This window comes from Zonotrichia leucophrys, chromosome 2 (genome assembly GCF_028769735.1).
Source record: "Zonotrichia leucophrys gambelii isolate GWCS_2022_RI chromosome 2, RI_Zleu_2.0, whole genome shotgun sequence".
In the NCBI taxonomy this organism is placed as follows: Eukaryota; Metazoa; Chordata; class Aves; order Passeriformes; family Passerellidae; genus Zonotrichia; species Zonotrichia leucophrys.
The window spans coordinates 57,955,919-57,964,133 of record NC_088171.1 but is presented as its reverse complement, the minus strand read 5'-3'; the positions used below and the strand labels follow the sequence as shown (position 1 = coordinate 57,964,133).

The 8,215-nt window shown below is 41.3% G+C and overlaps 1 protein-coding gene across 4 annotated transcripts in view; it reads left to right on the top strand.

The window, feature by feature from the left end:
* Window positions 1–2,608: 2,608 nt before the first annotated feature.
* The window catches only part of TNS3 (tensin 3), a 200,000-nt gene continuing 194,393 nt past the window's right edge, over window positions 2,609–8,215 (top strand). For 2 of the 4 annotated variants that reach the window (XM_064705080.1, XM_064705079.1), the window contains exon 1: window positions 2,609–2,633. The gene's annotated coding sequence lies outside the window, so the exon portion shown is untranslated. Of the gene's footprint in view, window positions 2,634–2,862; window positions 3,091–8,215 lie in introns of those variants that run through there. The other 2 variants (XM_064705077.1, XM_064705078.1) reach the window with 2 other exon arrangements.

Below are 8,215 nucleotides of genomic sequence, written 5' to 3'. Positions count from 1 at the left end.
TTGATGCAAATGTGATATATGCCTTATGAGTGGTTATAAATATAGTTTATGCCATCACTGTATGTATTTTATGCACATGAAAGACTACTGTTCTGGCTTGTGTTATTGAAGCAAAATGGCAATAGGACTGAAACCATTTTTCTTTGCCCTGATTTCTGCGTAACTTGCTCTCCAATTTCTTGGTTGCTGGTAAGAATAGATGATTAGTTTCAACACAGCGATAACTGACCAAGCAGTTCTTCTTTCATCTGATATAAAAACTTTATTTGTTCACCTGATACATTACTCAAAGTTGGTTGCTTCTGTAGAAACCAGTAAGAATAAAGCACATCAGAGCAAGTAGTAACCCAGTGTGTGAAAGGTGTGAATCACTACCATAACTACTCTTACTCCATTCTTTAGAATTCGTAAATGTGTTTGTGATGTCATTAAAGTAGAATACAAGACTATTTTGATAGCAGGTTAGCCTAGCACACAGCAGATTCTTTGACTCAGCAAGTTTGTGTCTGAGATGAATGTTTAACATGGTCAGTGGTAATATCTCTAGGCAGGTTCAAAAACACTGAAACCTCTTTAAAACACAGACACAGATTTTCTCCTTTCCTGTCCTTCCCAATTCCTAGAGAAAAGTGATGAAGGGAGGAATTCACAATATAGAGGTGATAAGTACAGCTGTAAACATATTAGAAGGTATTATTTACTATAGACGTACTATAAAAAGTAACGAACATTTATGCTAGGCTAACACTGTGGTATTAACCCTACACACTGAACTTCCTGGCACTGAGCCTTCACATTGCAGAACCGTGCAAAAATACTTTTTTTCTTTGGCTAGTGTCATATGTAAAATACGTGCATCTGTAAGCTGGTGTCTGCATATATGTGAAGTATTGCCTAAGTGGAAGAATTTAAAAACCATGTTGTCAGAGTGCTAAATCATGGTAGTTTAAATTTCAAAAAATATATAGTCATTTCTACCTTCTTTCATTGGAGGTCAAGTTTTGAAACTTTTGCTTGAAAGCTAGAAGGTGATTGTAATTCTCTTTTTGTTTTGTTGGTGTTGCAGGCACTTTGTCTATTCCCATAATATGAAATTTCCATTGCAAAGAACAGACTTAACATTGAACTTCGAAACCCATCTCTGGGATCTATAAAGATCTCTGTTTCTTGGTGGTCCTTTGTCCTCAATGCAATGGAATTGCAAACATCAGCCAATGTATTGCCTAAATCAGCCAGAAGAAGTGCCTAGTGCTAGAATAGGCTGGCTGTAAATCTAGCCTCTAAGAGTAATAAAGTATTTATTATTGCTTGTCACTTCCCTGAGCTTGTTTCTGGGACAAGCTACAACAAGGTCACATCATGTTTACATGGGGTCCTAGTCATAAGAGGCATGCTCAAATCTTTATCACTAGTAATATGCATTCACCTCAAGTGAGGCCATCTGAGTGTGGTGTGTGTTAGCAAATCCAATTCTATTAATTAAGTTCCTTTTTGCTTCAGTTAATATTTGATTACATATATATATATATATATATATATATATATATGCAAGGAATGGCCTCAAGTCATACCCATTTTAGCTAAATTTCAGAGTCCCTTTGGGGGTGAAATTCTGCACCAAAGGAAAGTTATGGAAGTTACTCTTTATGCAAGTGGAAGTAGCTGTGAACCAGCAGGTACAGAGAACAGTGCCATGTGTGTATGTCCGGCAGGAGCTCCAGGCATGGAGCTGCCCTTTCGTGAGCTACTTCAAGGGAGAGGTAATTCTTGGTGTGTAAATAGCATAAATACCAGTGTAGTAAAGAACTCTATTGCATGAACATATGTACAGAGGGAATCTGCAGCCTTAGGCAGTGTGAAAAATGCCATTCACTTTTGTTAAAATTTTAAAAGTTTTGTAGTGTAATGAAAATAGTAATAAAAATTAGGACAATAAGAGACAATAAAAAGTAAAGGATTATGGACGTCTATGTGCCTGCACTCTGCCACAAAGCACACCTTGCTAACAAAGAATTACCCCTTAAAAGCAATAGCCTATTGCATATTCATATATCTCATACATGATTCAAACCTTCCTTTCACACTAGGGTGTTTCTGCTTAATTTTAACTTCCCCCCCATCTTGAAAATCAATCTTCTTGGTTCCTCGAAGTCTGAGCTTTCCTGATAAGGAGGTGATACTTCTTCTCTTGGGATCTTGGCGTCTGTTGCTGTTATCTCTATCCAGTTAGGATAATGCGAAGAATTTTTTGGTTATCCTTTCCATTCCTTGAGCTAGTTACAAAAAGTATCTTACATCACATAGTTTCTATTTTAATATTATGCTATAGCCTAAAAAGTATATTTACCACACTACTTAAAAGAGATTAATACAGCATAACTTTCCAACACAATACATATAGTATTCATTTCAATATTTGCAAAGAGCCAATATTGTAATACGTGTCTATAACAAGCAGCATCTAAGCTGTGATTTTAGGGATCATCTTTGCATCTCTGATGCTGTGCTGAGAAACTAAAAGGTGCAAACCTCTCGGTTTTGGCTTCCTGACTGTGGCTGCTTTGCGCGTGGCTGCTTATGGGTGTTAGCCTCACTCCTCTGCCGGAAGCCAAGCCAAGCCGTCCCGGAGAGAGGTAAATGCTCTTATTCCAGGAGCTGCAACTTCTAACCCGGCACTTCAAAGCCGCCGGGATACAGGGAGGAAAGCCAAGCCATGCAGGACCCTAGGGGTGGCGGCACTCTCCCGTCCTGAAGATCCCCTACCCCCCTCGCAAGCCCTCCGAACGAGGCAGTCAGGCTGCCGCGGGGAGATGGCGCAGGCCAGAGGAGGGAGCTGGTGTCGCCGCTTCAGGGTGAGGGGCAGCAAGGCACGGCTAGGCTACCCCGTACCCCCCCCGCCCCAAGCCGGGAGCAGTGCCACGCGCCTCTTCCCCGCCTCCTGTTCAGCCTTGATCGAGACGCTGGAGGCTTCTCACGGCGGGAGGGAGCAGAGAAAATAAAAACAAGTGTGTGCGGCGCTGGGGGAGGGGGAAGCCTGCTCCCGCTCCCCGGCCGAGCCGCCTTGTCCTGTCGCTGAGCCGGGAAAACGAGGTAAACTTTGTCGGCCGTCGTGATCCACGGCAATGATAACGCGCCGGCCGGTGCGGCGGCGCGGGGCTTTGTTCCTGGTGGGGCGGAGGAGATTCGGCGGCGGGGAAGGGAGGGAGGCCCTTCGGCGGGCCGCGGGGCCGCCGCGGTGGGGATTGAGGGGATGCGGGGCCCCCACAGTCGCCGCTACCGGGTGCCAGGGCGCCGCTCCCGCCTCGGAGCGTGTTAGGGCGGGAAGGGTGCAGTTCCCGGTGGTGGGGCCGGGCGGGGGTTCAGGCAGTCTAGAGGGGGATTGGGAGCGCCGTCTGCTGAGACAGTGTTCGGGAGTTCATATTACCAGGAGGGTAGAAGTGGTAGAGTCCTGCCGCAGGGAAGGCAGGATGGCGCCGGGGCTGTGAGGGCCGTGCCGTCCGCAGGCAGGCTCCGGCCGAGGGGGCGGGAAGGCGCTCCCGTATCTTTGTAGTCACGCTAGCTCTCTCTCCATGCTGGGCAACTTAGTGGCCGGCACTCTCTTCTCTGTTAGAAAGTTACTTCAGCCTGTGGGTTTGTCAGGCAGGGAGACGCCCGGTCTGGGGCTGAGGTGCGTCCGCCAGCGGGGAGACCTCCTCCTCCTTCCCCGCTTAGCTCGTCGTCCACAGACAGCCCTGGTGTGTGCGATAAATGGTGCTGGTTTTGGTACCCACCCAGATCTCTCCCGATGCCCAGATTTTCTGAACTGTTGGCAGTGTCTTGCCATCACTGGCTAAAACTTCCAGATGCTTGAAGCCTTCTGATCACTTTCTTAGATAAATGATCCTTACTGAGGATCGGTATTTAGAACCTTTGTATGTCTTCTCACAAACGTCCAGGTCTTGAGCAGTTTTTGGCATTGGTGCTGGCCAGTAGTGCACCACAGCTGTGATCCTCCATGTCGGGTGGTCTCCTGAATGTAAGGGAGTTGCACCTTAACCAAGAGTCACATTTCCAAGTCTAGGATTAGGTGAGAAGGTGAGAACTACAGTATTTTCTGTAACTTGAATTTTTTATTTTGGAATGCTGCTTATATGTTCAACAGAGTGGGTTTTTTATCTTTTTTTTTTAATGTTGAGAAGTATTTGGTGGTAGTCAGTACATTTGTAATCACAGTGTTTACTTTCTACAAGTTATGATGAAACAGAAGTGAAAGCTATAAGGACTTAGGGACTATTTTATGTGATATTTGATAGGAAATTTCTGTACGCTGGTCAACTTCAACTGATTACAGATGTCTTAAAATGACTAATTTTTAAAAGAAAGAACTACTGTTAGTCTAGGCTAAGCAGGACTTTTGCATAAACGAATGATATTTTTGATGAGGTTGAAGCTGTGAAAGAGAACCTCAGAAAGTAGTGAACCTATTGAAACCTAGGTTCTAGTGAACCTAGAAGAGAAACTATTGAAAATAGTGGGGTTTTCTTCTTACATAGGCAGAATTGGCTTTTTTTTGTGTAACTAAATCGATTACTTCTAATAACTCATGTTTATTGGAAATTTTAATTAGTTATATAATTTGTTGGAAGTACATGTGCTCATGAATTAGTGATGCATTACCAAGAGTTTTCTATGATTTAAATTAAAACATTCTGTTTCAGTTTAGATTGTGCATGTGCCCCAGGGAATGATTATTTAGAGAAGGCAGTGGCCACAAGTAGTTTAATCCATGTTCCTTTCAATCTCTGATTTAATCCAAAGTACCTTTCTGCTGGTCACACTTTGTTTTACTAAAATAGCTGTGATTTTTTGGATATCATCACCATTGGTATTACCTTCTTTGGCCTGCTCTTGTTTTCTGGTCATTCAGAAAATATTTCTATCTCAAACATAGAACCCACAACAGGGATCTTTTTCATTCTCTCTCTGGGCTGCTTGCCAGGGAGGCATGTTAGTCCATTCCTCTGGGTTATCTGCCGCTTTGACTATAACCTCTATAGCTAGCAGATCAGAAGATACCACTGAGACAGAGATATAATAAGGCAGAATATTGGAAAAATACAGCAATTTCTTTTTGCATTAGAAAAACCTGATGAGGAGTCTCTTATTCTCTTTTGTCTGACTTCCCTTCTCTGGAAGTGACTGTAATGACAGAGAATGTTGGTATTTTTGAGAAATGGGTGGCACTTATTTGGATAAAACTTTGTTAGTATAATTACCTACGTGTCTCCTAAATATACTCTTTAACAAAAAGAGCAATGATAACTAAAATAGAGTAGTTCTGAAATTGCAGAACAGGTATAATGAAGGAGAACCAATGTAAGGAAATTATTTTAGAAGTCAGTAAAAACGCTATAGAAACTTAATAATTGGTTAGCATTTAATTTTAGGGCTTACAGTTCCATATTATTCCTGGTGAGAATTTCTAGTGGTGTTTTTCTGGCTGCCAGTTGAAGAACGGGATTATTAACTCATTTGCATTTTGGAAGGATCTTGGCTCAAATACAGAACTGAAAGTAACCAGAAGTTACCATGTCATAATGAGAGTTTGATGTATCAGCTACACACTTGACCTATTGCTGCAGAGTCTCTTGGAAAATACCTCTTTTGGAGACTCTCCTGCTGTGAAGGAACGAAGATGTGTGATAGTAGAGGTGGGAGACGGGGAGTGAAGGATTCAGCTTTTTGGTTTTGCTTTTTTTTTTTTTTTTCCTTTCTTTTTTTGTTTGTTTTGTCTGAGCTGGTTTTTGGATCTTTTGTTCTGTTATTTCTCCTGGTCTTAGTACCTTTGTGGGTGGAAGGTGAGAAGCAAATCATGTGACTGGATACCCTCTCTAAAAGTTAAGTTTGGTTTCTGCTTAGTTATTTCTTACACAGCAGGCCTGTAACAGGGATTGGATTTGTATGTAAGTATTTGCAGGTGTTTGGGAGCACATTATTTTAGTGAGGAGTAGGGAAAGCAAGCATCTGGGAAATATCAAAGCTGTTAAAGGTTCTGGCAGGCCAACGTCCCCAAAGCCTGCCATTTGATGATGAATAAAAACTTGAGTTTCAGAGAAACAGCATGCAATATGATGTTTTATAGCTAGGGATAGACCAGGCTGCTGTTTCTGATAAAAGACATACAATATCAACAATTTGTTAAAAATTACATTTCAATTGCAAACATGACAAGAAAGTGCACCAGGTAAACAAAACCTAGCACATATTTTCAGAAAACCAGATGTTCCCAGAAGTACACAATACCCACAAAGATATTCTTTATAGCTGCTATTTCCAGGACATTGACTGTTCAGAAAAGTATCCTGTAACAAGTCACTATCACCCTGAGGTATGTCTGAGGTTTTCTTACATTTATGGTAGTGTGAGGGAGTCTGCAGTGATAATGGTAATACACTTAATGTGTGTAAGTGCCCCCTCACCCTTTTTTCTCCACTTGATAGTCTTCTGTATTGATATATTTCACAATTTAACTGTGCTTTTAAAGTTGCTTTTTTCACAGTTTAACAATATAACTGGATTTGCATACTCAGGACTTGTTAACTTCTGGAAAAGAGTATAGCTTTTCTGTGCTTGATACATTAAGCCAGAATTTTCATAATCTTCAGGGTCTGTTGTAGCGATCTGCCAGTGACAGGAAATTAACATTGCCTTGCTTCACAGGGATTAGGTGTCTACCTTTCCTTTTTGTTTTGCTCACTACTCCCTCTCTCATCTTGCCTGCTCCACCATGCTACTATCTAATTACCTTGCAGGTACAGACCTTTGTGATAACAGAATTGAGATAATTAATTGCTTGAGGCATAAGGTGGCAGATTGATATGCAGCAGTGTAATGGACAGATGTGTTGATGCAGCCTGCTTTCAGTGTACATCCACTGAAAAGGACCTGAGGAAATTAAGCAGCCTCAAAGACAGAGAAAGGGAAGATGCTGTTATATCTTCGTAGTTCCATGAGCTTCACAGACACTCTCTTAGCTTTGGGGACGGCAGAAACAGGATGTGAATCCATTTAGAAATGTATTTATTTGTGATTTGGAGAATAAGAAAAAGAATGGTGGTGTTTGGAGAACAGTCTATTAGGTTTTATATGTTCAGGAGAAATCTCTAGAACTTAGCTTTTTAACTTTTAGTCTTGCATTAATTTACTGAAAAAACAAAACTTTGGTGGTGATATCTTTTAAGCCTTAACCATGAAACAAACAAAAAGCAGGGTAGAGGGCATCTTTTTTCCTCCCAACTTGGTCAAATCCATATGCTTGCAGACGGAGTGAAAAGGTGATTGTAGACATCTGATTTTACTTTCAATTAAAATGCTGTATTATGGTTTTTCTTGAAGGATAATTTTAGTTGGGGAAACTGTGGAATCCTGTGATGTGAGTTTGAGCTCTTTTCAATTCAAGGAAGAATGTACATTAGACCATATGTAAAATTTTCAATGTACTATACTACCTTGTGTACTTTCATACAGTATCTCAGACTCAATGCTTTGTAAGCACATTATCATTGATCAGTAGAAGAACTGTATTTAAAGCTGTCTTTTTAGTTGAAGTAAAATGGGTGGTCTCTCTTCAATAGGTCTTTCTGTACTTGTTCTTTTTTTGCAGCTAGTACTACTAAAATTCTTTTGAGGAGATAAGGTAAAAAGAAATTGCTAGTATCTAATTTGATGAGGGATATTTATATTTGTGTAATATTGCCTTGTTGTATACCAGGGTCTCTTGCTGAAATATTTTCTCTATCAATGTTTCTTTGTGCATGTTGCACCTCTTATCTTTTGGCAGACAAAAATGTCAGGTTTTTGCAAAGCTTCTTGGTTGCCAAAATAGAACATTTTTATGTCCTAATCATCTTTATTCATCTCAGTTAGTGCATTTTGGGGGCTTTTTTTGTGCACTTAGGTTTCCATATCTCTTGGTTTAGTGATTCAGCAAGTTGCTGCAGTTGAAAGTGACCCAGAGAACACTTTGATCTGGCTTACCACGTGTTCTCTGGAGAGGATAAAGAAGGCCCAGAGAGCTGTGTTCTGCATTCTGCACCTTCTTTCATGCTGCTGGTCAGTGTCAGGATGCTGCTGTTGCTTCTTGTCCTTGCATAGGTGGGTACATCCTCCTTCTCCAGACCTCTGGCAGCAGTAGTGTCAGTAGCTCAATCCTCTGATATACTGAGGTTTTTTCCTG